Source organism: Alosa sapidissima, chromosome 1 (assembly GCF_018492685.1).
Source record: "Alosa sapidissima isolate fAloSap1 chromosome 1, fAloSap1.pri, whole genome shotgun sequence".
Taxonomy (NCBI): domain Eukaryota; kingdom Metazoa; phylum Chordata; class Actinopteri; order Clupeiformes; family Clupeidae; genus Alosa; species Alosa sapidissima.
Genome location: NC_055957.1, coordinates 53,226,113 through 53,251,316, shown reverse-complemented (window position 1 = coordinate 53,251,316; position 25,204 = coordinate 53,226,113). Strand labels below are relative to the sequence as shown.

The 25,204-nt window shown below is 55.7% G+C and overlaps 23 non-coding genes and 7 pseudogenes across 23 annotated transcripts; all 30 read right to left on the bottom strand.

Annotated features, from left to right (window-relative positions):
- Nucleotides 1-53: 53 nt before the first annotated feature.
- LOC121681132 lies at nt 54-167 on the bottom strand. The gene has a single exon (XR_006022002.1). It is a non-coding gene; the product is annotated as a U5 spliceosomal RNA (small nuclear RNA).
- A 363-nt stretch (nt 168-530) lies between these two features.
- Nucleotides 531-711, bottom strand: LOC121684100 (annotated as a pseudogene).
- Nucleotides 712-6,280: 5,569 nt separating this feature from the next.
- On the bottom strand, nt 6,281-6,394 carry LOC121681128. Its single transcript, XR_006021997.1, has one exon. It is a non-coding gene; the product is annotated as a U5 spliceosomal RNA (small nuclear RNA).
- A 364-nt stretch (nt 6,395-6,758) lies between these two features.
- Nucleotides 6,759-6,966, bottom strand: LOC121683825 (annotated as a pseudogene).
- A 1,592-nt stretch (nt 6,967-8,558) lies between these two features.
- On the bottom strand, nt 8,559-8,651 carry LOC121684434 (annotated as a pseudogene).
- Nucleotides 8,652-8,812: 161 nt separating this feature from the next.
- LOC121681115 lies at nt 8,813-8,926 on the bottom strand. The gene has a single exon (XR_006021990.1). It is a non-coding gene; the product is annotated as a U5 spliceosomal RNA (small nuclear RNA).
- Nucleotides 8,927-9,289: 363 nt separating this feature from the next.
- On the bottom strand, nt 9,290-9,496 carry LOC121683736 (annotated as a pseudogene).
- A 1,592-nt stretch (nt 9,497-11,088) lies between these two features.
- LOC121684490 lies at nt 11,089-11,181 on the bottom strand (annotated as a pseudogene).
- A 161-nt stretch (nt 11,182-11,342) lies between these two features.
- LOC121681104 lies at nt 11,343-11,456 on the bottom strand. Its single transcript, XR_006021984.1, has one exon. It is a non-coding gene; the product is annotated as a U5 spliceosomal RNA (small nuclear RNA).
- Nucleotides 11,457-11,820: 364 nt separating this feature from the next.
- On the bottom strand, nt 11,821-12,011 carry LOC121683028. The gene has a single exon (XR_006022674.1). It is a non-coding gene; the product is annotated as a U2 spliceosomal RNA (small nuclear RNA).
- Nucleotides 12,012-12,172: 161 nt separating this feature from the next.
- Nucleotides 12,173-12,286, bottom strand: LOC121681093. Its single transcript, XR_006021973.1, has one exon. It is a non-coding gene; the product is annotated as a U5 spliceosomal RNA (small nuclear RNA).
- Nucleotides 12,287-12,631: 345 nt separating this feature from the next.
- LOC121683846 lies at nt 12,632-12,823 on the bottom strand. Its single transcript, XR_006022928.1, has one exon. It is a non-coding gene; the product is annotated as a U2 spliceosomal RNA (small nuclear RNA).
- Nucleotides 12,824-14,557: 1,734 nt separating this feature from the next.
- LOC121684651 lies at nt 14,558-14,680 on the bottom strand (annotated as a pseudogene).
- A 161-nt stretch (nt 14,681-14,841) lies between these two features.
- LOC121681082 lies at nt 14,842-14,955 on the bottom strand. Its single transcript, XR_006021962.1, has one exon. It is a non-coding gene; the product is annotated as a U5 spliceosomal RNA (small nuclear RNA).
- A 364-nt stretch (nt 14,956-15,319) lies between these two features.
- LOC121684236 lies at nt 15,320-15,505 on the bottom strand. The gene has a single exon (XR_006023078.1). It is a non-coding gene; the product is annotated as a U2 spliceosomal RNA (small nuclear RNA).
- Nucleotides 15,506-17,710: 2,205 nt separating this feature from the next.
- Nucleotides 17,711-17,824, bottom strand: LOC121681071. The gene has a single exon (XR_006021951.1). It is a non-coding gene; the product is annotated as a U5 spliceosomal RNA (small nuclear RNA).
- A 363-nt stretch (nt 17,825-18,187) lies between these two features.
- Nucleotides 18,188-18,378, bottom strand: LOC121683017. The gene has a single exon (XR_006022673.1). It is a non-coding gene; the product is annotated as a U2 spliceosomal RNA (small nuclear RNA).
- Nucleotides 18,379-18,539: 161 nt separating this feature from the next.
- On the bottom strand, nt 18,540-18,653 carry LOC121681062. Its single transcript, XR_006021943.1, has one exon. It is a non-coding gene; the product is annotated as a U5 spliceosomal RNA (small nuclear RNA).
- Nucleotides 18,654-19,016: 363 nt separating this feature from the next.
- On the bottom strand, nt 19,017-19,207 carry LOC121683882. The gene has a single exon (XR_006022941.1). It is a non-coding gene; the product is annotated as a U2 spliceosomal RNA (small nuclear RNA).
- Nucleotides 19,208-20,774: 1,567 nt separating this feature from the next.
- Nucleotides 20,775-20,862, bottom strand: LOC121684449 (annotated as a pseudogene).
- A 161-nt stretch (nt 20,863-21,023) lies between these two features.
- LOC121681055 lies at nt 21,024-21,137 on the bottom strand. Its single transcript, XR_006021941.1, has one exon. It is a non-coding gene; the product is annotated as a U5 spliceosomal RNA (small nuclear RNA).
- Nucleotides 21,138-21,501: 364 nt separating this feature from the next.
- On the bottom strand, nt 21,502-21,692 carry LOC121683006. Its single transcript, XR_006022672.1, has one exon. It is a non-coding gene; the product is annotated as a U2 spliceosomal RNA (small nuclear RNA).
- Nucleotides 21,693-21,853: 161 nt separating this feature from the next.
- On the bottom strand, nt 21,854-21,967 carry LOC121681050. The gene has a single exon (XR_006021940.1). It is a non-coding gene; the product is annotated as a U5 spliceosomal RNA (small nuclear RNA).
- Nucleotides 21,968-22,330: 363 nt separating this feature from the next.
- Nucleotides 22,331-22,521, bottom strand: LOC121682995. The gene has a single exon (XR_006022671.1). It is a non-coding gene; the product is annotated as a U2 spliceosomal RNA (small nuclear RNA).
- Nucleotides 22,522-22,682: 161 nt separating this feature from the next.
- On the bottom strand, nt 22,683-22,796 carry LOC121681045. Its single transcript, XR_006021938.1, has one exon. It is a non-coding gene; the product is annotated as a U5 spliceosomal RNA (small nuclear RNA).
- A 363-nt stretch (nt 22,797-23,159) lies between these two features.
- Nucleotides 23,160-23,350, bottom strand: LOC121682984. The gene has a single exon (XR_006022670.1). It is a non-coding gene; the product is annotated as a U2 spliceosomal RNA (small nuclear RNA).
- A 161-nt stretch (nt 23,351-23,511) lies between these two features.
- Nucleotides 23,512-23,625, bottom strand: LOC121681044. The gene has a single exon (XR_006021934.1). It is a non-coding gene; the product is annotated as a U5 spliceosomal RNA (small nuclear RNA).
- Nucleotides 23,626-23,988: 363 nt separating this feature from the next.
- On the bottom strand, nt 23,989-24,179 carry LOC121682973. The gene has a single exon (XR_006022669.1). It is a non-coding gene; the product is annotated as a U2 spliceosomal RNA (small nuclear RNA).
- Nucleotides 24,180-24,340: 161 nt separating this feature from the next.
- Nucleotides 24,341-24,454, bottom strand: LOC121681033. The gene has a single exon (XR_006021928.1). It is a non-coding gene; the product is annotated as a U5 spliceosomal RNA (small nuclear RNA).
- Nucleotides 24,455-24,817: 363 nt separating this feature from the next.
- LOC121683774 lies at nt 24,818-25,016 on the bottom strand. Its single transcript, XR_006022906.1, has one exon. It is a non-coding gene; the product is annotated as a U2 spliceosomal RNA (small nuclear RNA).
- Nucleotides 25,017-25,204: the final 188 nt, after the last annotated feature.

The window sequence follows — 25,204 nt, the reverse complement described above, 5'->3', positions numbered from 1 at the left end:
GCCGCCGCCGCAAAACAAAACACCACGACGCTTGACTTTGGACAGGCAGGTGCAGCTCCGCCGAAGCAGAGCTTCCAAAAATACCGTAAACTCGGGGCAGTTCCCCTCCACGGAAATCTTTAGTAAAAGGCGAAAGATTTGTACGAGATGAAGAGAAACCCGAGCGATGGCTGCCACAGGGCACGCCGGACGGAGAGCATGAACGGCGCCGGTCGTGGACGTGAGGGTGACTCCAAGGCGTTGCCCAGTGGCAACAAGACGGCAGTATCAACATCCCCTTTAAATTTAAATGTGTAAAAAAAAAAAAAAAAAACAAAAAAAAAAAAAAAAAAAAAAAAAAAAAAAGAGTAAAAGGGCGGGAAAACCCAAAAGGGGCCGAAAAGGGAGGTGGCGCGGTTGGCCAAAACACCTGGCAAGGACTCCTGCTGCTGCGTCTGCTCTGCTAAGGAGGATTTCATCACAGTCAGTCAGTCAGTCAGTCAGTCAGTCAGTCAGTTCCACTGGGTTGGTTCTTTTCTTACACAGTCAAAGGAATGTGCACCGTTCCCGGAGTCGCTGCAATACCGGGTCGATGCGTGGAGCGGACGGAGCAAGCCCCTCTTCCGTCTCCCTGTTCCAAAAATCAGATTAATATATGGTCCTCGGGTAGAGGACGTATCAGATATTAAACTGATAAGAACAGATTTTTTGTACGACTTTATTAACACCAATCACCAAATCATAACATCATACACAGAGTCATCAAAATTACGCTACCCACCACCAGTACACCACTCTTTATTTAAACCAAACCCTTCAGATCCCTCCCACCATTAACCCACCCCCACCCTCGGCAGTCCCCCCCACATTTCCCTCGCCTTGTCCCTCCCATAAACCCCCTCATACTCCTCAATACACCTCCTCACCCTCCCCAAAAACCAAACAAAAACCACCCGTGGAGCCAGTGCCGGGGTCCTCTTCCTCACACACCCCTGCCTCCAGTCCCACAGAGCCAACTTCACAAAAGAAACCAAAACCCAAAAAGCAACCCTCCTCCCCACCCGCAAACCCCCCAAGCCCCGCCCCCGTAGCACCAAATCTGCTGAAAGTGGCAGACCCGCCCACCCACCCCACCAGTTCTGTACCATGGCCCAGGTGTCCCTCGCTCCCCGACACGACCACAAAGCGTGGTCCAGAGTCTCTTCCCTCCCACACCCCACAGGGCACAGGGGAGTGCGGCTAATCCCATGCCTATGCAGCCGCTCCCTCACCGGCAGGCGGTTCAGAGCCGCCTGCCAGTTCAGATCCCTACCCTCCCCACACAAAACAGGAGGCTGGATGCCCCCCCAGTCAATCCCCCTGACCATGGGTTCCCCAGTCCCACCCTCCTCCCACCTCCTATCCATTACCCCCGTATACAGGCGCCGGTGGTCCAGCACGGCCTCCCCCTCCCAACACCACCCATTCCCCCTCAGAAAATCTGCCACCCTGTCATAGTGCCCAGGCCTGACCAGGGACCAGGGAGACGTACTGGACAAAGGTCTCAGCCGCCTCATTTCGAACCCCAGCCAGAACCTTGCGAAAACCGCAGCCTTGTGGGCAAAAACCCCCATCACTAGCCTGGCGAGGAACGCCACGTGTATCGCCATTACGCGCACAGCGACACATGGGACCCCCCTCCCCCCCTCAGAAACCCCCCTAAACATTTGCTCCCTTGCCACCCTCTCCATCCCACCCCCCCAAATGAAAGAAAAAACATCCCGCTCTAACCTCCTACCACACAAAAACGGCAAAGGGAACACATAAGCCAGATAATTTAACTGGGGCAGCAGGTCCGCCTTGACCGCCATGACCCTCCCCGACAGGGAGAGGTACCTCGACCTCCACAGGCCCAAGCGTCTCCCCACCCTCCCCCTCCGGTCATCCCAGTTAAAACCCCCACAATCCCCCCGCTTAAAATGCAACCCCAGGATCTTCAGGCCATCTGGAGTAACTCCAAACCCACCCACTGGATCCACCCTCCCTGCCCATTTCCCAAAAAACATGACCGAGGATTTCCCCCTGTTCACCTTGGCCCCCGAAGCTCTGCCGAACTCCTCCAAGAGGACGTTCACCCGATCAAAGCTGTGCTCTGTGGTCAAGAAAAGGGACACATCATCCGCGTAGGCGGAGACCTTAGCCTCCGCCCCCCCACCCCCCGGTAGATGTACCCCTGCCACCCGTGAGTCCTGCCTCAAGGCAGCCAGCAATGGCTCCAGGACCAGGACGTAGAGGAGAGGAGACAGAGGACAACCCTGCCTCACTCCCCCTACCTGAGGGACAGCCCTGGAATAAACCCCATTCACCCCCACCTTGCTCACCGCCCCCCTATAAAGCAACCCGAGCCAAGCTAAAAACCCCCCCCCAAACCCCATCCTCCCCAACACCTTAAACAGAAACTTATGGCTAACCCTGTCGAAAGCCTTTTCTTGGTCCAGGCTTAGCACCCCCAGTGGCAATCCCCTCTGCTCTGCCCAACAAGTAATGTCCCTGATTAAAACCAAATTCAACCCACTACACCGCCCCCTCACCCCACACGTCTGGTCTTCCCCCACTACGGACGCCATCACCGGCCCCAGCCGCATTGCCAGGGCCTTGGCCAAGACTTTATAGTCGACGGCCAGTAGAGTGATTGGCCTCCAGTTGCTCAGTGCTCTGGCGTCCCCCTTCTTAAACAAGAGCGTGATGAGCCCTGTTGACATAGATCCCAATAAAAACCCCGCCCCCCGCCGCTCCTCGAGCACCTCGACCAACTCACCCCCCAACACATCCCAAAATTCCCTAAAAAACTCAACAGTCAACCCGTCCTGTCCGGGGGACTTACCCCCACTCATGGACTGGAGGGCCCTCCCCAGCTCCCCAAGCTCCAGAGGTCGATCCAGCTCCGCCCGCTGCTCCTCACTCAGCCTACCCTCCAGTTTATCCAAAAACCCCCCCACTACCCCCTCTTCCCCACACCTCTCAGTAAAGAGGCCCTCGTAGTACCGAGCTGCCACCTCGGCCATGTCCTCCCCTCTCGTCGCCACCCCCGCCCTCCCACTCCAGCGCCGCCATATGCCTCCTCACCTGGCGCTCCCTCACCGTCCTAAAAAAGAACTTGGAGGGCCTCTCATCCTCCCATGCCCGCACTCGAGCTTGCACGCCCAAACGGCGCGCCCGCTCCTCAAAATAGTCCCTCAACTTCAGCTTCACTGCCTCCATGTCCCCAACATCCCCACCCGCCACCCACAGTTCCTCCAACTCCCTGTTCCACAGCTTCACCTGCCTCTTCCTCTCCACGTTGGCACTGGCCACCCAACCCCTGCAAAACCCCACCGTCCTCTCCTTCCAACCCTCCCACCAGTCAGCCCTCGAGGAGAAGCGGCACTTCATCGCCAACCACCCTCTGAGGGCCACCCGATACGCCTCACAAAACCCAGCCTCCCTCAGGAGCCGATTCGGGAAACGCCACCTGGGTCTCTCCCGCCTCAACCCCTCCACGAGAACAGCAGCAGTAACCATGCAGTGGTCAGAGCACCACACTGGGGACACCCTGAACCACCGCAGGCTCACCCCCCGTGGAAAGAAAAGGTAGTCCAATCTCGACCCCGCCCCCCTGGAGTTACTCCATGTTTCCCCTGCCCCCCCCCCACCCGCAGCCAAAAAGGCGTCAACCAACAACATATCCCTACACAACCCCTTCAATTCCCCAGCCCCCACTCCCCGTCGCACATCCACGTTAAAATCCCCCCCTAACACCACCACCCTGTCACATGTCAGCAGCGGAGTGAGCCCCGTGAAGAACCCCGCCTGCCGCCCCCTCCCACTAGGAGCATAGACGTTCACCAGCCTTAAATCAAGGCCCCGAAACGTGCAGTCCACACACAAAACCCTCCCCGGCTCACTACAGACCACTGTTTCCACCACAAAATCCCAAGACCCAAACAAAACCCCCACCCCATCAGAATGAGCATTCCCCACCCCCCACACAGAAGGCCCCCTGCCCCATCCCCTTGAAAACACACCCGCATCCCCCCTGTCCCGCAGGTGGCATTCCTGTAAAAATAAACAATCAAACCCCAGCCCCTCCAAGGAGGCATAAAACACAGCCCGCTTTCCCTTGTCCCGGAGCCCCCTTACATTAAGGGAGGCAAAAGTCATTTCCAGCCCCATCTACAAGGACCGCCCCTCCCCACCCTTGCAAAGACCACCCCGTCCCCCCCTCCCCTATAAGGCAGCCCTGCAACAGAAAAACAACCCTCCACCACCCTCCTCAGCACCGAAACCCCCCCCCCATACAATACACAGGAAAAAACCCACATCCCAAAGAGCACAGCAAAACCACAGTCCCCATCACAGTCCAGACACTTCCCCATCCCACCCAACCAAGTCCAGCACAACAAAGAACAAGCCATCAGCTACTCACAGTCAAGAAGGGCCGACGTCCCTCCCGCCATCCGACACCGGTCCCAGCTGAGGCCGGTCGCGCGTAGAAACGGCCCTCCTGAGGAGTCCCGACAACGGGCTCTGGCTCCCCTCCCCCGTCTCCCGCTCCTCACCACCACTGGAAACGACCTCCGGGCTCCCAGGAGACGACCGGCCATCCTCAGACGAGGAGTACAGCTCAGGCGACGAGCCGCCCCCCCCGCCAGCCTTCAGCTTGTCCACGCTCACCTCCAGCGCCGAGAAGGGGGAAAGTGCCTGCTCCATGACCGGCACGTCCCCCAGCCGCTGCCCAGACGAACTGGCCCGCTCCGCCGAAGCCGCCGCCGAATACTGCTGCAGCTCCGCCGGGACCACCTTCACCTTTGACGCGCCTCCGGTCCCTTCTCCCGCAGCCGCCTGCCTCTTCGACCCACGCGGGCCGTCCCCCATCTGCACGTCTTCAAGCTGCAAGGAGTCCGCGAAGACCCTCTCGGCATCCGGATCCTCGCTCCACCGGCCAGACTCCCCACCACCAGGTGGCGCCACCTCCACAGACGACTCCTCCACCTCCAGGCCCACCTCCCGAGGAAGACGTGAGCCGCCATCTTGGCCATGCGGTCCCCCGCATGTAGCCTTAGCTGCTACCTCCTCCCGACGCGAAATGCCGTCAGCTCCATCCACCTCACTCCCCCCTGAATCCGGCAGCGGCACACGGTCTGCAAAGGACAGCTGCATCACCACCTCCGTGTCCAGCGACGCCGGTGCCCCGCGCAGGTCCTCCACAGGCCCCACACCGCCGTCAGCATCGACCTGCCCGTCCCCCACACACGGCCTCCGCTCCTCCAGACGCTCCTCAGCCACCACCTCTCGAAACACAGCCTCCTGCCGCCCAGCCACCGCCGCAAACGACTTCCTCCCTTCTGGGCACTGCCGAAACAGGTGATCCCCTCCTCCGCAGATCGAGCAGGACTTCGGCATTGGGCAAACCCTCGCCTCATGGGCCTTGCTCCCGCACCTCCTGCAGCCGGGACCCGTACACTCTGCCTTCATGTGGCCCCGTCCCCCACACCGCCTGCAGTACACCGGCTGCCCCCGGTACGATAGAAAACCCCGGTTCGGCCCCAGGGAGAAAGACCCCGGCGGGTGCAGGAGTCCGTCCTCACCGTCTGGGTCTTCCTTAAATTTCACGAAGAACTGGCGCCTCCCGTTCCACACACCAAATCGATTCAGGCATTTCAAACCCCCGCGGACCTCTGAACAATACCGCCTTAAAAAAGCCTCCACCACCTCCACTTCCACCCACGGGTTGTACATTAGCACGTACAACGCCGTGCTAGCATGTCCAAACAAAGGAGTGATAGAAATGCCCCTCACCTCCTCCCGCGACCGCTCCAGCTGAAAATGGCGAAAGAACTCCAGACAGTCCTCCTGCTCGAAAAAGCTGATGTCAAAAAGTCCAGCAGCCGGGAAATCCATCACGCAGAGCAGCTTCTCCACTGCCACCTTAAACAGCCCATCCAGCACGATCCGCATAACATACTCCAAGTCGACCTTCATCCGCAGCTCCCGAACGTCATCCACCGTCAGCCTCACCGTATTCCTAAGCCGCACCTGAGGGGCCGGCCCATACAATGATGTACTTGCCATCGCAACTCCCTTCACTCTACTTGATCTTAGCCAAAAGGCCGAGAAGCGATACCCCACAACTGCACGGGGTGCGGCGGCCCCTCTAGCGACGCCCCCCGCGCTCACATGGTTACGGGGGGAGGCGGGGCCAGCAAAAGCGGACCGCCGCCGCCGCCGCCGCCGCCGCCGCAAAACAAAACACCACGACGCTTGACTTTGGACAGGCAGGTGCAGCTCCGCCGAAGCAGAGCTTCCAAAAATACCGTAAACTCGGGGCAGTTCCCCTCCACGGAAATCTTTAGTAAAAGGCGAAAGATTTGTACGAGATGAAGAGAAACCCGAGCGATGGCTGCCACAGGGCACGCCGGACGGAGAGCATGAACGGCGCCGGTCGTGGACGTGAGGGTGACTCCAAGGCGTTGCCCAGTGGCAACAAGACGGCAGTATCAACATCCCCTTTAAATTTAAATGTGTAAAAAAAAAAAAAAAAAACAAAAAAAAAAAAAAAAAAAAAAAAAAAAAAAAGAGTAAAAGGGCGGGAAAACCCAAAAGGGGCCGAAAAGGGAGGTGGCGCGGTTGGCCAAAACACCTGGCAAGGACTCCTGCTGCTGCGTCTGCTCTGCTAAGGAGGATTTCATCACAGTCAGTCAGTCAGTCAGTCAGTCAGTCAGTCAGTTCCACTGGGTTGGTTCTTTTCTTACACAGTCAAAGGAATGTGCACCGTTCCCGGAGTCGCTGCAATACCGGGTCGATGCGTGGAGCGGACGGAGCAAGCCCCTCTTCCGTCTCCCTGTTCCAAAAATCAGATTAATATATGGTCCTCGGGTAGAGGACGTATCAGATATTAAACTGATAAGAACAGATTTTTTTTTTATATTCGTTTATTGCATAACCCAAATTAAACAATCATACAAGTATGTCCCCCATGGACAACCAAATTACCAGAAAGAAAATCCAAAATTTAAAAAAAAATACAAAAACCAGCATAGACACCGGGACCTAGCCCGGGCAAGGGCCAGCCCCCCTAGGGGGCCCCCCAAAATAAAAGGCCCGAAGGCCAGACACACAAACATAAAACCAACCTACAAACAAGGGCATTATACACTCAAACCCATCGAAAACAACCCACCCACAGACTTTAATCCTCCCCAACCCTCACACAACAAACATCAGCCCAACACAAACACTCCCTCCCACTCACTCCTCCACCCCACCACCCGGGCCAAACTAGTCCATACCCAAAGTCCGTTTCAAGCTTTCCACATCCCATCCAGGCAGCTGGGCAGGGGGGGTGGGAGGAACCTCCCCCCCCGCAGGCAACACCTCCCGCCCAGAGTCCACCGCGCTATCCGCTCCGTCCGGCTCCACCACCACCTGACCACTCGCAGTACCAGGCCCGACCTCCAGGGGCACCGAAGGCCCGGGGACCACCGCCCCCGTCCGCAGACGCCTCACCGGAGTGTCATCCTGGCTCCCATTCTCCAGGGGGCGCTTCCCAGCCACCTCTGCCATACCTGCCATCTCCACTTCCTGCGATTCGGTATGCTCCGCCCAATCTCCAACCGTCTTCCTCTCCACCTCGACAGCGACTCCTCCCTCCGTCTGCACGGCAGCCATGTGCTTCCCCGTCCCTTTGTCTCCCAGTCGGCCATCTTGGCGGCCATGCGGCGCATCTCTCACCGTGCCTCCAGTCCCCCCAGGTCCTTCCGACACAGGCGAAACTGCCACCGGCCCTACTTTGAGAGCCGGGGCAACACCCTGCAACACAGTACCCCCAGCATACTGCCCCCCCGCACTACCATACACAGCAATAGACCCACCCGCCACCACCCCAGCATAACTACTCCTTTTCGGACATGCCACAAACAAATGGTCCCCCTTCCCACACAAATTACAAGTCCTTACAGCCTTACAAACATTTGCTAAATGCCCCACAGTCCCACACCGATAACATCGCTTAGCCTTGCACTCACCCCGCAAATGTCCACGCTGTCCGCAAGTCCAGCAAGTGTTCGGCAGTTGAGGCACAAACAACCTGCCGCGGTCTGCCCCCAACGCAAACTCATGAGGCGGAATCTTCCAGTCTCCATTCATCCGCAGTTGGAACGCGACTCGATACCTCCTCTTCCCCGTCCAAAATCCAAACTCGTCCACGATCTTCTCCCCCTCCGAAATCTGGTCACAATACTGCTCCAAAAACGACCTGATGTCCTTCTCCAGTACGTACGGGTTGAAGACATGGATCACCACCGTGAACAACTCCGCACCATACTCACAATCGCACATCCTCAGCACGTTGTCGACATCCCGCTCCCTTTTCTCCTGCCATCGCCTCATCGTCGCATACAGAAAAGTCGCCTCCCGAAACGTCACCTCGTACATCCAAGGCGGCCGAGCAGCCTGCAAACACAGGACCTCCTTTCCCGTCAGCTCCAACTCATCCCTCAGGATCTTCTCCGCCACGAAACCACGGGTAACCTCCTCGCCTACATCCGGCGGAATTCTCAGCCGGAGGGTGAGGGAGCCCACCCCCAACGCCATCGCCTTCTCCTTGGTAAGAACAGATACTACACTTGATCTTAGCCAAAAGGCCGAGAAGCGATACCCCACAACTGCACGGGGTGCGGCGGCCCCTCTAGCGACGCCCCCCGCGCTCACATGGTTACGGGGGGAGGCGGGGCCAGCAAAAGCGGACCGCCGCCGCCGCCGCCGCCGCCGCCGCAAAACAAAACACCACGACGCTTGACTTTGGACAGGCAGGTGCAGCTCCGCCGAAGCAGAGCTTCCAAAAATACCGTAAACTCGGGGCAGTTCCCCTCCACGGAAATCTTTAGTAAAAGGCGAAAGATTTGTACGAGATGAAGAGAAACCCGAGCGATGGCTGCCACAGGGCACGCCGGACGGAGAGCATGAACGGCGCCGGTCGTGGACGTGAGGGTGACTCCAAGGCGTTGCCCAGTGGCAACAAGACGGCAGTATCAACATCCCCTTTAAATTTAAATGTGTAAAAAAAAAAAAAAAAAACAAAAAAAAAAAAAAAAAAAAAAAAAAAAAAAGAGTAAAAGGGCGGGAAAACCCAAAAGGGGCCGAAAAGGGAGGTGGCGCGGTTGGCCAAAACACCTGGCAAGGACTCCTGCTGCTGCGTCTGCTCTGCTAAGGAGGATTTCATCACAGTCAGTCAGTCAGTCAGTCAGTCAGTCAGTCAGTTCCACTGGGTTGGTTCTTTTCTTACACAGTCAAAGGAATGTGCACCGTTCCCGGAGTCGCTGCAATACCGGGTCGATGCGTGGAGCGGACGGAGCAAGCCCCTCTTCCGTCTCCCTGTTCCAAAAATCAGATTAATATATGGTCCTCGGGTAGAGGACGTATCAGATATTAAACTGATAAGAACAGATTTTTTTTTATATTCGTTTATTGCATAACCCAAATTAAACAATCATACAAGTATGTCCCCCATGGACAACCAAAATTACCAGAAAGAAAATCCAAAATTAAAAAAAATACAAAAACCAGCATAGACACCGGGACCTAGCCCGGGCAAGGGCCAGCCCCCCTAGGGGGCCCCCCAAAATAAAAGGCCCGAAGGCCAGACACACAAACATAAAACCAACCTACAAACAAGGGCATTATACACTCAAACCCATCGAAAAACAACCCACCCACAGACTTTAATCCACCCCAACCCTCACAAAACAAACATCAACCCAACACAAACACTCCCTCCCACTCACTCCTCCACCCCACCACCCGGGCCAAACTAGTCCATACCCAAAGTCCGTTTCAAGCTTTCCACATCCCATCCAGGCAGCTGGGCAGGGGGGGTGGGAGGAACCTCCCCCCCCGCAGGCAACACCTCCCGCCCAGAGTCCACCACGCTATCCGATCCGTCCGGCTCCACCACCACCTGACCACTCGCAGTACCAGGCCCGACCTCCAGGGGCACCGAAGGACCGGGGACCACCGCCCCCGTCCGCAGCCGCCTCACCGGAGTGTCATCCGGGCTCCCATTCTCCAGGGGGCGCTTCCCAGCCACCTCTGCCATACCTGCCATCTCCACTTCCTGCGATTCGGTATGCTCCGCCCAATCTCCAACCGTCTTCCTCTCCACCTCGACAGCGACTCCTCCCTCCGTCTGCACGGCAGCCATGTGCTTCCCCGTCCCTTTGTCTCCCAGTCGGCCATCTTGGCGGCCATGCGGCGCATCTCTCACCGTGCCTCCAGTCCCCCCAGGTCCTTCCGACACAGGCGAAACTGCCACCGGCCCTACTTTGAGAGCCGGGGCAACACCCTGCAACACAGTACCCCCAGCAAACTGCCCCCCCGCACTACCATACACAGCAATAGACCCACCCGCCACCACCCCAGCATAACTACTCCTTTTCGGACATGCCACAAACAAATGGTCCCCCTTCCCACACAAATTACAAGTCCTTACAGCCTTACAAACATTTGCTAAATGCCCCACAGTCCCACACCGATAACACCGCTTAGCCTTGCACTCACCCCGCAAATGTCCACGCTGTCCGCAAGTCCAGCAAGTGTTCGGCAGTTGAGGCACAAACAACCTGCCGCGGTCTGCCCCCAACGCAAACTCATGAGGCGGAATCTTCCAGTCCCCATTCATCCGCAGTTGGAACGCGACTCGATACCTCCTCTTCCCCGTCCAAAATCCAAACTCGTCCACGATCTTCTCCCCCTCCGAAATCTGGTCACAATACTGCTCCAAAAACGACCTGATGTCCTTCTCCAGTACGTACGGGTTGAAGACATGGATCACCACCGTGAACAACTCCGCACCATACTCACAATCGCACATCCTCAGCACGTTGTCGACATCCCGCTCACTTTTCTCCTGCCATCGCCTCATCGTCGCATGCAGAAAAGTCGCCTCCCGAAACGTCACCTCGTACATCCAAGGCGGCCGAGCAGCCTGCAAACACAGGACCTCCTTTCCCGTCAGCTCCAACTCATCCCTCAGGATCTTCTCCGCCACGAAACCACGGGTAACCTCCTCGCCTACATCCGGCGGAATTCTCAGCCGGAGGGTGAGGGAGCCCACCCCCATCGCCATCGCCTTCTCCTTGGTAAGAACAGATACTACACTTGATCTTAGCCAAAAGGCCGAGAAGCGATACCCCACAACTGCACGGGGTGCGGCGGCCCCTCTAGCGACGCCCCCCGCGCTCACATGGTTACGGGGGGAGGCGGGGCCAGCAAAAGCGGACCGCCGCCGCCGCCGCCGCCGCCGCCGCAAAACAAAACACCACGACGCTTGACTTTGGACAGGCAGGTGCAGCTCCGCCGAAGCAGAGCTTCCAAAAATACCGTAAACTCGGGGCAGTTCCCCTCCACGGAAATCTTTAGTAAAAGGCGAAAGATTTGTACGAGATGAAGAGAAACCCGAGCGATGGCTGCCACAGGGCACGCCGGACGGAGAGCATGAACGGCGCCGGTCGTGGACGTGAGGGTGACTCCAAGGCGTTGCCCAGTGGCAACAAGACGGCAGTATCAACATCCCCTTTAAATTTAAATGTGTAAAAAAAAAAAAAAAAAACAAAAAAAAAAAAAAAAAAAAAAAAAAAAAAAAGAGTAAAAGGGCGGGAAAACCCAAAAGGGGCCGAAAAGGGAGGTGGCGCGGTTGGCCAAAACACCTGGCAAGGACTCCTGCTGCTGCGTCTGCTCTGCTAAGGAGGATTTCATCACAGTCAGTCAGTCAGTCAGTCAGTCAGTCAGTCAGTTCCACTGGGTTGGTTCTTTTCTTACACAGTCAAAGGAATGTGCACCGTTCCCGGAGTCGCTGCAATACCGGGTCGATGCGTGGAGCGGACGGAGCAAGCCCCTCTTCCGTCTCCCTGTTCCAAAAATCAGATTAATATATGGTCCTCGGGTAGAGGACGTATCAGATATTAAACTGATAAGAACAGATACTACACTTGATCTTAGCCAAAAGGCCGAGAAGCGATACCCCACAACTGCACGGGGTGCGGCGGCCCCTCTAGCGACGCCCCCCGCGCTCACATGGTTACGGGGGGAGGCGGGGCCAGCAAAAGCGGACCGCCGCCGCCGCCGCCGCCGCCGCCGCAAAACAAAACACCACGACGCTTGACTTTGGACAGGCAGGTGCAGCTCCGCCGAAGCAGAGCTTCCAAAAATACCGTAAACTCGGGGCAGTTCCCCTCCACGGAAATCTTTAGTAAAAGGCGAAAGATTTGTACGAGATGAAGAGAAACCCGAGCGATGGCTGCCACAGGGCACGCCGGACGGAGAGCATGAACGGCGCCGGTCGTGGACGTGAGGGTGACTCCAAGGCGTTGCCCAGTGGCAACAAGACGGCAGTATCAACATCCCCTTTAAATTTAAATGTGTAAAAAAAAAAAAAAAAAACAAAAAAAAAAAAAGAGTAAAAGGGCGGGAAAACCCAAAAGGGGCCGAAAAGGGAGGTGGCGCGGTTGGCCAAAACACCTGGCAAGGACTCCTGCTGCTGCGTCTGCTCTGCTAAGGAGGATTTCATCACAGTCAGTCAGTCAGTCAGTCAGTCAGTCAGTCAGTTCCACTGGGTTGGTTCTTTTCTTACACAGTCAAAGGAATGTGCACCGTTCCCGGAGTCGCTGCAATACCGGGTCGATGCGTGGAGCGGACGGAGCAAGCCCCTCTTCCGTCTCCCTGTTCCAAAAATCAGATTAATATATGGTCCTCGGGTAGAGGACGTATCAGATATTAAACTGATAAGAACAGATTTTTTTTTTTTTTTTTTTTTATTATTCACATAAGCCATAACAGACCACATAGGAAGACACTTGGCGTGCCATACCACCACCACAGAGGGCGCTGGTCCTATGCGGCACAGAGGTCCCACCAGCCTTGAAAAACAAACACACAGAAGATACATATAACACACAAAAGATACAGAAAGAAGTGAAGACTAGACTAGAGGCTGTGGTAAAATGGGCACGCAGGCCCCAAGGCACCAGGTACATAAAGGAGCTCGGGCACACAGGCCCAGCCAAAAAAACAAAAAAATGTCAAGACACACATACACAAAACCAACACGTCCACCCACAGTACACTTTTAATCCACCCCCACACAACCCAACAACAGCAACATCAACATCCCAACACAACCCGCAACCCCAATCAGTCCAACATCCCAGTAGTCCTTTTCAAATTGACCTCATCCCACCCCAGCAAGTCCCCCGAAGAAGGGGGAGAAGGGGAAGGACTCCCCTCCCTCACAGAGCCTGTCGACCCGTCCGACTCCTCCTCACCACTAGATGCCGCCACCTCCATGGATCCAACACCACCGTCCTCCACCAGCAGGGCCTCCAACCTGTTAGAGACAGAGACCCCGCCCCCACCCTTGCACCGGCGGACCGGAGTCCCCGGCGACCCACCTTCACTCCCGTCCTGCAGGGGGCGCTTCACTGCCCCCGACGCCTTCACCGCCAGCTCTGCCATCTCCGCTTCCTGGGAAGCAGAGGCCTCCGCCCAGTCGTCCACTCTCCGCCCACCAGCACCAGCCTCCCGGCGGCCATCTTGTTTGCCATGCGGCCTAGCCGTAGCCTTAGCCACCAAGCAGCCATCTTGGCTACCTAGCTGCCCAGCTCCCGAACCTCCAAGAGACGCCGCAGGCGCCTCCACTCCACTCGCTCTTGCCACCGTCGCACCAGCCGGCACCGTCTTCACCCCCGCGGGCACAGCAGAGGCCCCCACCGGCACAGTGGAAGCCCCCCCCTGGCGCACCAGCCGCTCAGCCTCCTGGAACTTCTTCCACTTGGCACAAGCCGAAGGTACATGATCTGTCCCCCCACAATATTCACAGCCCTTCAACACAGCAGCCACGTAACTCCTCCGCTTGCCACAGCCCCCAAAAAGGTGATCCGTCGCCCCACACAAAGAACATTCCCTCAACTTCTTGCAGTCCTTCACCAAGTGTTCCTTCGACCCACACCGCAAACAAGCCAGCACAGTGCATTGACTCCGCAAATGCCCCACACTCCCACAACCCCAACACTCACTTGGCAAGTCCGGAGTGATAATCCTCCCTCTATCAGACCCCAGCATGAAGGCGAAAGGAGGCCTCACCTGGCGATCCCCCTCTGACCGAAACATCACGGAGTACGACCACTTCCCCGTCCAGAAGCCGTTCACATCCACGACGCGCCGTCCCTGCGGCACCTCCGTGCAGTACCGCCCCAGCAGACAACGGACATCCTCTTCCAGCACGTGGGGGTTGAAGACCTGCACCACCACGGTATTCTTCGGACGCCAGAACCTCATTCGCAGTCCAAACTCCACCGTGCCGACCCGTAGACCTTCCCCAGCCTCCTTCCACTGCCGAACCGCGACCAACATATCCACCGGCGACCGGAAGGTCACGTCGTAACCCACCGTCGACGCCAGCAGGCACAACACCTCCTTATCTGTTGCCCTCAGCAGCCCCTTCACGATTGCCGCTCCAAACAGCTCCCTGGAAAACTCCTCCCTCCGCAGCTTCGGGATCCAGAATTGCATGGCGTACTTCGGCACCACATCCACCGCATCCGCCTCAGACACCGCCATCGCTGTCTCGGGTAGTCCTAGTTGTCAAGAACAGATACTACACTTGATCTTAGCCAAAAGGCCGAGAAGCGATACCCCACAACTGCACGGGGTGCGGCGGCCCCTCTAGCGACGCCCCCCGCGCTCACATGGTTACGGGGGGAGGCGGGGCCAGCAAAAGCGGACCGCCGCCGCCGCCGCCGCCGCCGCCGCAAAACAAAACACCACGACGCTTGACTTTGGACAGGCAGGTGCAGCTCCGCCGAAGCAGAGCTTCCAAAAATACCGTAAACTCGGGGCAGTTCCCCTCCACGGAAATCTTTAGTAAAAGGCGAAAGATTTGTACGAGATGAAGAGAAACCCGAGCGATGGCTGCCACAGGGCACGCCGGACGGAGAGCATGAACGGCGCCGGTCGTGGACGTGAGGGTGACTCCAAGGCGTTGCCCAGTGGCAACAAGACGGCAGTATCAACATCCCCTTTAAATTTAAATGTGTAAAAAAAAAAAAAAAAAAACAAAAAAAAAAAAAAAAAAAAATAAAAAAAAAGAGTAAAAGGGCGGGAAAACCCAAAAGGGGCCGAAAAGGGAGGTGGCGCGGTTGGCCAAAACACCTGGCAAGGACTCCTGCTGCTGCGTCTGCTCTGCTAAGGAGGATTTCATCACAGTCAGTCAGTCAGTCAGTCAGTCAGTCAGTCAGTTCCACTGGGTTGGTTCTTTTCTTACACAGTCAAAGGAATGTGCACCGTTCCCGGAGTCGCTGCAATACCGGGTCGATGCGTGGAGCGGACGGAGCAAGCCCCTCTTCCGTCTCCCTGTTCCAAAAATCAGATTAATATATGGTCCTCGGGTAGAGGACGTATCAGATATTAAACTGATAAGAACAGATTTTTTTTTCTTTAATTGTTTATTGCATGACATGAGTCAAACCATACATACGTCCCCCTGGACGACCGAAAAACACCAGTAAAGAAAAACACGCCCACCGGACGTCAAAAGAAAATTATACCATACCTAAACCATACAACATCAAACCAAACCATACAGTCATCAGTACAGACTAAACCATACAACATCAAACCAAACCATACAGTCATCAGTACAGACAACCCAAAGCCACAAAACCCCAACAAATGAAATGCACAGCCATCATCAAACAATCATGCGTACTAGGGCCCGAACACGTCACTTGACTTTAATCAGCCCATTCACAAAACTACCAGCAAGAACATACCCATCACCAAACACACTTCACAGCAAAGAGTCCACATTCCTAGGCTCCACCAGAAGAGTAGTAGCCTTCAAATTGTCCTCATCGCACCCCAGGAGAAAATCCGGGGAGGCCCCGCCTCCAGCCACCACGGCACAACTGGCCTCGGCGCCCACGGCCTCCATATCATCGCAGTCGACCTTGTAAACACACATCAGTCTCTTCCACTTGACTCGACCATGCCAGTCAGCTGCTTCAAATTCTTCTCGTCCCAGCCCAGAAGCAAATCCGAGCCGACCACCAACTCATCACAGGGCCTGCCATCATCGACCTCGATCTCCTCCTCGCTGTCGTCATCGCCATCATCTTCCTCCAGGGGGGTGACCTGGCCAAACACCTGCACTGTCGGGCACGACCTGAGGCGGCGCACCGGAGTCTCCTCCGACCCGCTGTCCTCCAGGGGGCGCTTCCCTGCAGCTGGCACCACTCCTGTGATCACCACCTCCTCATCGAAGGGGCAATCAGCCCACGACCCAGGTGAAACCACTCCCGCCGACTCATCCACAGCAACACCAGAACATGTCTCCTCAGCCACAGCCTGGGGGGGATCAGCCAGAGGCCCAGGAGAAACCACAGGAACACCAGAACACATGTCCTCGGCCACAGCCTGGGGGGAATCAGCTGTAGGCCTAGGGGAAAGCACACTAACAACATTAACAGCCTGGGGAGCTGCAAACTGAGATGAACCCTCCGGGGTGGGAACAGAGGGCCTCTCAGCAGCAGCTCCATGTGCACTCACCACCTGCTCGCTGCTAGCCACCATCTTTGCTACCACATGGCTCACCACCTGCTCATCGTTAGCCGCCATCTTAGCGACCGCATGGCCACCGTCAGACAAAGGATCAGCAAGCCTCGAAAGAGTCCTCCCGGGGGGCATAGGGGACTCCTCTCCAGCAGCCGACCGCACGTCCGTCGGTCCTCGACCCTCAGACTCTTCACGACCCACAGCAGCACTCTTCCGACCTGGGCAGGCTCTAAACAGGTGCTCCGAAGACCCACAAAGACTGCAGGTCTTCGGAGCCAAACATTTCGCTGCCATGTGCTCCGTAGAGCCACAATGGCGGCACCTGGTAACTTTACAGTCCTCTCTAACATGCCCACCTTCCCCACACTTCCAGCAACCCCCAGGCCTCCCAGGGACAAACAAGTAACCCCTGTCTGGCCCCAAAGCGAAGGACTGGGGAGGCGAAGCACCAACTTTAAAGCGAACTTTAAACCGTCTCCTTCCCGTCCAGAAACCCCTCGAGTCAGTCACTTTCGCACCCTCCCGCACATCCACACAGTATCTCTTCAGAAAAGCAATAATGTCCTCCTCCAACACGAACGGGTTAAACATGTGCACAAAAACATGAGTCTCAGACGAAAAAAGCCCCATACCCTTCAGTAAATCCACATGCAACTTCTCAGTAATCCTCTTCTTAGCCATTTCAAAAAACATTTCAGTCCGAAAAGTAACGTCAAACGTACCTTGAGGCCGATACTCCTGCAGGCAAAGAACCTCCCGCACTCCCAAATCCAAAATGTCCAGCAAAACCTTGTCCGAAAAGTACTCTCTCTTCATGTCCTTCCTTCTGCTCACCGGAACCACAAAACGGATCGTGTTCCTCAGTCGTAATGGACCCAACGTCCCCATCGCCTTCCCGTCGTGTGCGCGAGATGCTACACTTGATCTTAGCCAAAAGGCCGAGAAGCGATACCCCACAACTGCACGGGGTGCGGCGGCCCCTCTAGCGACGCCCCCCGCGCTCACATGGTTACGGGGGGAGGCGGGGCCAGCAAAAGCGGACCGCCGCCGCCGCCGCCGCCGCCGCCGCAAAACAAAACACCACGACGCTTGACTTTGGACAGGCAGGTGCAGCTCCGCCGAAGCAGAGCTTCCAAAAATACCGTAAACTCGGGGCAGTTCCCCTCCACGGAAATCTTTAGTAAAAGGCGAAAGATTTGTACGAGATGAAGAGAAACCCGAGCGATGGCTGCCACAGGGCACGCCGGACGGAGAGCATGAACGGCGCCGGTCGTGGACGTGAGGGTGACTCCAAGGCGTTGCCCAGTGGCAACAAGACGGCAGTATCAACATCCCCTTTAAATTTAAATGTGTAAAAAAAAAAAAAAAAAACAAAAAAAAAAAAAAAAAAAAAAAAAAAAAAAGAGTAAAAGGGCGGGAAAACCCAAAAGGGGCCGAAAAGGGAGGTGGCGCGGTTGGCCAAAACACCTGGCAAGGACTCCTGCTGCTGCGTCTGCTCTGCTAAGGAGGATTTCATCACAGTCAGTCAGTCAGTCAGTCAGTCAGTCAGTCAGTTCCACTGGGTTGGTTCTTTTCTTACACAGTCAAAGGAATGTGCACCGTTCCCGGAGTCGCTGCAATACCGGGTCGATGCGTGGAGCGGACGGAGCAAGCCCCTCTTCCGTCTCCCTGTTCCAAAAATCAGATTAATATATGGTCCTCGGGTAGAGGACGTATCAGATATTAAACTGATAAGAACAGATACTACACTTGATCTTAGCCAAAAGGCCGAGAAGCGATACCCCACAACTGCACGGGGTGCGGCGGCCCCTCTAGCGACGCCCCCCGCGCTCACATGGTTACGGGGGGAGGCGGGGCCAGCAAAAGCGGACCGCCGCCGCCGCCGCCGCCGCCGCCGCAAAACAAAACACCACGACGCTTGACTTTGGACAGGCAGGTGCAGCTCCGCCGAAGCAGAGCTTCCAAAAATACCGTAAACTCGGGGCAGTTCCCCTCCACGGAAATCTTTAGTAAAAGGCGAAAGATTTGTACGAGATGAAGAGAAACCCGAGCGATGGCTGCCACAGGGCACGCCGGACGGAGAGCATGAACGGCGCCGGTCGTGGACGTGAGGGTGACTCCAAGGCGTTGCCCAGTGGCAACAAGACGGCAGTATCAACATCCCCTTTAAATTTAAATGTGTAAAAAAAAAAAAAAAAAACAAAAAAAAAAAAAAAAAAAAATAAAAAAAAAGAGTAAAAGGGCGGGAAAACCCAAAAGGGGCCGAAAAGGGAGGTGGCGCGGTTGGCCAAAACACCTGGCAAGGACTCCTGCTGCTGCGTCTGCTCTGCTAAGGAGGATTTCATCACAGTCAGTCAGTCAGTCAGTCAGTCAGTCAGTCAGTTCCACTGGGTTGGTTCTTTTCTTACACAGTCAAAGGAATGTGCACCGTTCCCGGAGTCGCTGCAATACCGGGTCGATGCGTGGAGCGGACGGAGCAAGCCCCTCTTCCGTCTCCCTGTTCCAAAAATCAGATTAATATATGGTCCTCGGGTAGAGGACGTATCAGATATTAAACTGATAAGAACAGATTTTTTTTTATATTGAAGTTTATTCATACCAAATCATAATCATTATCAAATCATAGTTACAGCCAGAACATGAAGAACGCAGAAAGCACAGAAAGAGAAAAAGAGAAAAAGAAAGGCTGCAACATACGGGCACAAACGCCCCATAGAAAAGAGCTCGGGCACACAGGCCCAGCCGAAGACAAACCCCATAACTCAATCCCAACCCACCCACACACAAACATCCCTACTCCTCCCCACACACCATAAAACACCCGCACTTACACAATCCCACCACCAACAACCCACTAGTCCATGCCCATAGTCCGCTTCAAACTGTCCACATCCCACCCAGCAAGCTGGGCAGGAGGGGGGCGACTCCCCCGTCCTACGGTCCGCCTCTCCGTCACCGACTCCACCGAATCCGCCGACTCATCCGACTCCCGCTCCACCAACTCGCCCGTAGTTCCCGATTCCGCCACCAGGGGCAGGGAGCGATCAAAGGCCGCCACCCCCTCCCCCGGCCGCTGACGCCGCACGGGAGCACTCTCCGGACCTCCGCCCTCCAGGGGGCGCTTCCCAGACACCATCGCCATCTCCGCCATCTCCTCTTCCTGGGAAGCCGTTGCCTCCGCCCAGCTCAGCACCCCGACACTCTCCATGGCCACGCCCGGCCTGCCCTTCGACCCCGCCGACCCTCCGACCTCTGGGCGGCCATCTTGGCTGCCATGCGGCCTAGCGGTAGCCGTAGCCACCAGGCTGCCTCCATGCGGCCCAGCTCCCACTCCACCAACAGATCCTGCAGCTCCCGTTCCTCCGCTCGTGCCCACCGCCGGCGGTCCCGTCGGCCTCCTCTCCAGCACATCCTTCACCAAAGGAGCCCCTGCGGGGGAAACAGAAACCCCCCCACCGCCAGATCTCCCCACCACCGCTCCCGCATAACTCTGTCTCTTCGGGCACCTCAGAAACAGGTGATCCTTAGACCCGCACAAAGAACACTCCCTTCTCTCCCCACAGTCCTTCACCACGTGCCCCACCACCCCACAACGCACACACCGCTGCGCCACACATTCGCTCCTCAAATGCCCCTCTTCCCCACATCCCCAACAAACAGTAGGTAAGTCCGGTAAAAACACCCTCCCACGGTCTGTCCCCAGAGCAAACAAATGTGGCGGCCGCAGCTGGCGGCCCTCCCCAGAAGTACGAAACCGCACACAATACCTCCACTTGCCCGTCCAAAATCCATTGCCGTCTGTGACCTTCTCCCCCGATGACACCGTGCTACAATACCGGCTAAGGAACCCCCGGACGTCCAGCTCCAACACGTGCGGATTAAAAACCTGCACCACCACCACGTTGGCTGCGCTCCACACCACTCGCTTGATTCCCACGATCCTTGGGTCTCCTTTCCCCTTCCCGTATGCCACGCGCAGATCCTCCTCCGTCCTAAACGTGACGTCATGCCTCCCCAACGCCGGGTAATCCTGAAAGCACAGCACGTCCGCTCCCGATAATCCCAACACGCCTTTCAAGATGACCTCGCCGAACCCAGCCCGATCCAGCTCCCTCCTCCTCGCCTCCGGGATCAGGTACCGAATCGCATACCTCGGGATCCCCTTCGTCGCCTCCAACAGATCCGCCATCGCTGCCTCGGGTAATCCTTGTTTGATAAGAACAGATACTACACTTGATCTTAGCCAAAAGGCCGAGAAGCGATACCCCACAACTGCACGGGGTGCGGCGGCCCCTCTAGCGACGCCCCCCGCGCTCACATGGTTACGGGGGGAGGCGGGGCCAGCAAAAGCGGACCGCCGCCGCCGCCGCCGCCGCCGCCGCAAAACAAAACACCACGACGCTTGACTTTGGACAGGCAGGTGCAGCTCCGCCGAAGCAGAGCTTCCAAAAATACCGTAAACTCGGGGCAGTTCCCCTCCACGGAAATCTTTAGTAAAAGGCGAAAGATTTGTACGAGATGAAGAGAAACCCGAGCGATGGCTGCCACAGGGCACGCCGGACGGAGAGCATGAACGGCGCCGGTCGTGGACGTGAGGGTGACTCCAAGGCGTTGCCCAGTGGCAACAAGACGGCAGTATCAACATCCCCTTTAAATTTAAATGTGTAAAAAAAAAAAAAAAAAAACAAAAAAAAAAAAAAAAAAAAAAAAAAAAAAAGAGTAAAAGGGCGGGAAAACCCAAAAGGGGCCGAAAAGGGAGGTGGCGCGGTTGGCCAAAACACCTGGCAAGGACTCCTGCTGCTGCGTCTGCTCTGCTAAGGAGGATTTCATCACAGTCAGTCAGTCAGTCAGTCAGTCAGTCAGTCAGTTCCACTGGGTTGGTTCTTTTCTTACACAGTCAAAGGAATGTGCACCGTTCCCGGAGTCGCTGCAATACCGGGTCGATGCGTGGAGCGGACGGAGCAAGCCCCTCTTCCGTCTCCCTGTTCCAAAAATCAGATTAATATATGGTCCTCGGGTAGAGGACGTATCAGATATTAAACTGATAAGAACAGATACTACACTTGATCTTAGCCAAAAGGCCGAGAAGCGATACCCCACAACTGCACGGGGTGCGGCGGCCCCTCTAGCGACGCCCCCCGCGCTCACATGGTTACGGGGGGAGGCGGGGCCAGCAAAAGCGGACCGCCGCCGCCGCCGCCGCCGCCGCCGCAAAACAAAACACCACGACGCTTGACTTTGGACAGGCAGGTGCAGCTCCGCCGAAGCAGAGCTTCCAAAAATACCGTAAACTCGGGGCAGTTCCCCTCCACGGAAATCTTTAGTAAAAGGCGAAAGATTTGTACGAGATGAAGAGAAACCCGAGCGATGGCTGCCACAGGGCACGCCGGACGGAGAGCATGAACGGCGCCGGTCGTGGACGTGAGGGTGACTCCAAGGCGTTGCCCAGTGGCAACAAGACGGCAGTATCAACATCCCCTTTAAATTTAAATGTGTAAAAAAAAAAAAAAAAAACAAAAAAAAAAAAAAAAAAAAATAAAAAAAAAGAGTAAAAGGGCGGGAAAACCCAAAAGGGGCCGAAAAGGGAGGTGGCGCGGTTGGCCAAAACACCTGGCAAGGACTCCTGCTGCTGCGTCTGCTCTGCTAAGGAGGATTTCATCACAGTCAGTCAGTCAGTCAGTCAGTCAGTCAGTCAGTTCCACTGGGTTGGTTCTTTTCTTACACAGTCAAAGGAATGTGCACCGTTCCCGGAGTCGCTGCAATACCGGGTCGATGCGTGGAGCGGACGGAGCAAGCCCCTCTTCCGTCTCCCTGTTCCAAAAATCAGATTAATATATGGTCCTCGGGTAGAGGACGTATCAGATATTAAACTGATAAGAACAGATACTACACTTGATCTTAGCCAAAAGGCCGAGAAGCGATACCCCACAACTGCACGGGGTGCGGCGGCCCCTCTAGCGACGCCCCCCGCGCTCACATGGTTACGGGGGGAGGCGGGGCCAGCAAAAGCGGACCGCCGCCGCCGCCGCCGCCGCCGCCGCAAAACAAAACACCACGACGCTTGACTTTGGACAGGCAGGTGCAGCTCCGCCGAAGCAGAGCTTCCAAAAATACCGTAAACTCGGGGCAGTTCCCCTCCACGGAAATCTTTAGTAAAAGGCGAAAGATTTGTACGAGATGAAGAGAAACCCGAGCGATGGCTGCCACAGGGCACGCCGGACGGAGAGCATGAACGGCGCCGGTCGTGGACGTGAGGGTGACTCCAAGGCGTTGCCCAGTGGCAACAAGACGGCAGTATCAACATCCCCTTTAAATTTAAATGTGTAAAAAAAAAAAAAAAAAACAAAAAAAAAAAAAAAAAAAAATAAAAAAAAAGAGTAAAAGGGCGGGAAAACCCAAAAGGGGCCGAAAAGGGAGGTGGCGCGGTTGGCCAAAACACCTGGCAAGGACTCCTGCTGCTGCGTCTGCTCTGCTAAGGAGGATTTCATCACAGTCAGTCAGTCAGTCAGTCAGTCAGTCAGTCAGTTCCACTGGGTTGGTTCTTTTCTTACACAGTCAAAGGAATGTGCACCGTTCCCGGAGTCGCTGCAATACCGGGTCGATGCGTGGAGCGGACGGAGCAAGCCCCTCTTCCGTCTCCCTGTTCCAAAAATCAGATTAATATATGGTCCTCGGGTAGAGGACGTATCAGATATTAAACTGATAAGAACAGATACTACACTTGATCTTAGCCAAAAGGCCGAGAAGCGATACCCCACAACTGCACGGGGTGCGGCGGCCCCTCTAGCGACGCCCCCCGCGCTCACATGGTTACGGGGGGAGGCGGGGCCAGCAAAAGCGGACCGCCGCCGCCGCCGCCGCCGCCGCCGCAAAACAAAACACCACGACGCTTGACTTTGGACAGGCAGGTGCAGCTCCGCCGAAGCAGAGCTTCCAAAAATACCGTAAACTCGGGGCAGTTCCCCTCCACGGAAATCTTTAGTAAAAGGCGAAAGATTTGTACGAGATGAAGAGAAACCCGAGCGATGGCTGCCACAGGGCACGCCGGACGGAGAGCATGAACGGCGCCGGTCGTGGACGTGAGGGTGACTCCAAGGCGTTGCCCAGTGGCAACAAGACGGCAGTATCAACATCCCCTTTAAATTTAAATGTGTAAAAAAAAAAAAAAAAAACAAAAAAAAAAAAAAAAAAAAATAAAAAAAAAGAGTAAAAGGGCGGGAAAACCCAAAAGGGGCCGAAAAGGGAGGTGGCGCGGTTGGCCAAAACACCTGGCAAGGACTCCTGCTGCTGCGTCTGCTCTGCTAAGGAGGATTTCATCACAGTCAGTCAGTCAGTCAGTCAGTCAGTCAGTCAGTTCCACTGGGTTGGTTCTTTTCTTACACAGTCAAAGGAATGTGCACCGTTCCCGGAGTCGCTGCAATACCGGGTCGATGCGTGGAGCGGACGGAGCAAGCCCCTCTTCCGTCTCCCTGTTCCAAAAATCAGATTAATATATGGTCCTCGGGTAGAGGACGTATCAGATATTAAACTGATAAGAACAGATACTACACTTGATCTTAGCCAAAAGGCCGAGAAGCGATACCCCACAACTGCACGGGGTGCGGCGGCCCCTCTAGCGACGCCCCCCGCGCTCACATGGTTACGGGGGGAGGCGGGGCCAGCAAAAGCGGACCGCCGCCGCCGCCGCCGCCGCCGCCGCAAAACAAAACACCACGACGCTTGACTTTGGACAGGCAGGTGCAGCTCCGCCGAAGCAGAGCTTCCAAAAATACCGTAAACTCGGGGCAGTTCCCCTCCACGGAAATCTTTAGTAAAAGGCGAAAGATTTGTACGAGATGAAGAGAAACCCGAGCGATGGCTGCCACAGGGCACGCCGGACGGAGAGCATGAACGGCGCCGGTCGTGGACGTGAGGGTGACTCCAAGGCGTTGCCCAGTGGCAACAAGACGGCAGTATCAACATCCCCTTTAAATTTAAATGTGTAAAAAAAAAAAAAAAAAACAAAAAAAAAAAAAAAAAAAAATAAAAAAAAAGAGTAAAAGGGCGGGAAAACCCAAAAGGGGCCGAAAAGGGAGGTGGCGCGGTTGGCCAAAACACCTGGCAAGGACTCCTGCTGCTGCGTCTGCTCTGCTAAGGAGGATTTCATCACAGTCAGTCAGTCAGTCAGTCAGTCAGTCAGTCAGTTCCACTGGGTTGGTTCTTTTCTTACACAGTCAAAGGAATGTGCACCGTTCCCGGAGTCGCTGCAATACCGGGTCGATGCGTGGAGCGGACGGAGCAAGCCCCTCTTCCGTCTCCCTGTTCCAAAAATCAGATTAATATATGGTCCTCGGGTAGAGGACGTATCAGATATTAAACTGATAAGAACAGATTTTTTTTTTTTTTTTTTTTTATTCAAACAAACGCAGGCAAAATATGCACCTCGTGCACATACAAACATATCATACAATCACCTACTTACACAAACCCAACCAAACAACACAACACCCAACAGCCAAAACAACCCTAACCCACCCACAAACTTTAATCCACCCCAACCCTCACAAAACAAACATCAACCCAACACAAACACAACCTCCAAAACACTCCTCCACCCCACCACCAG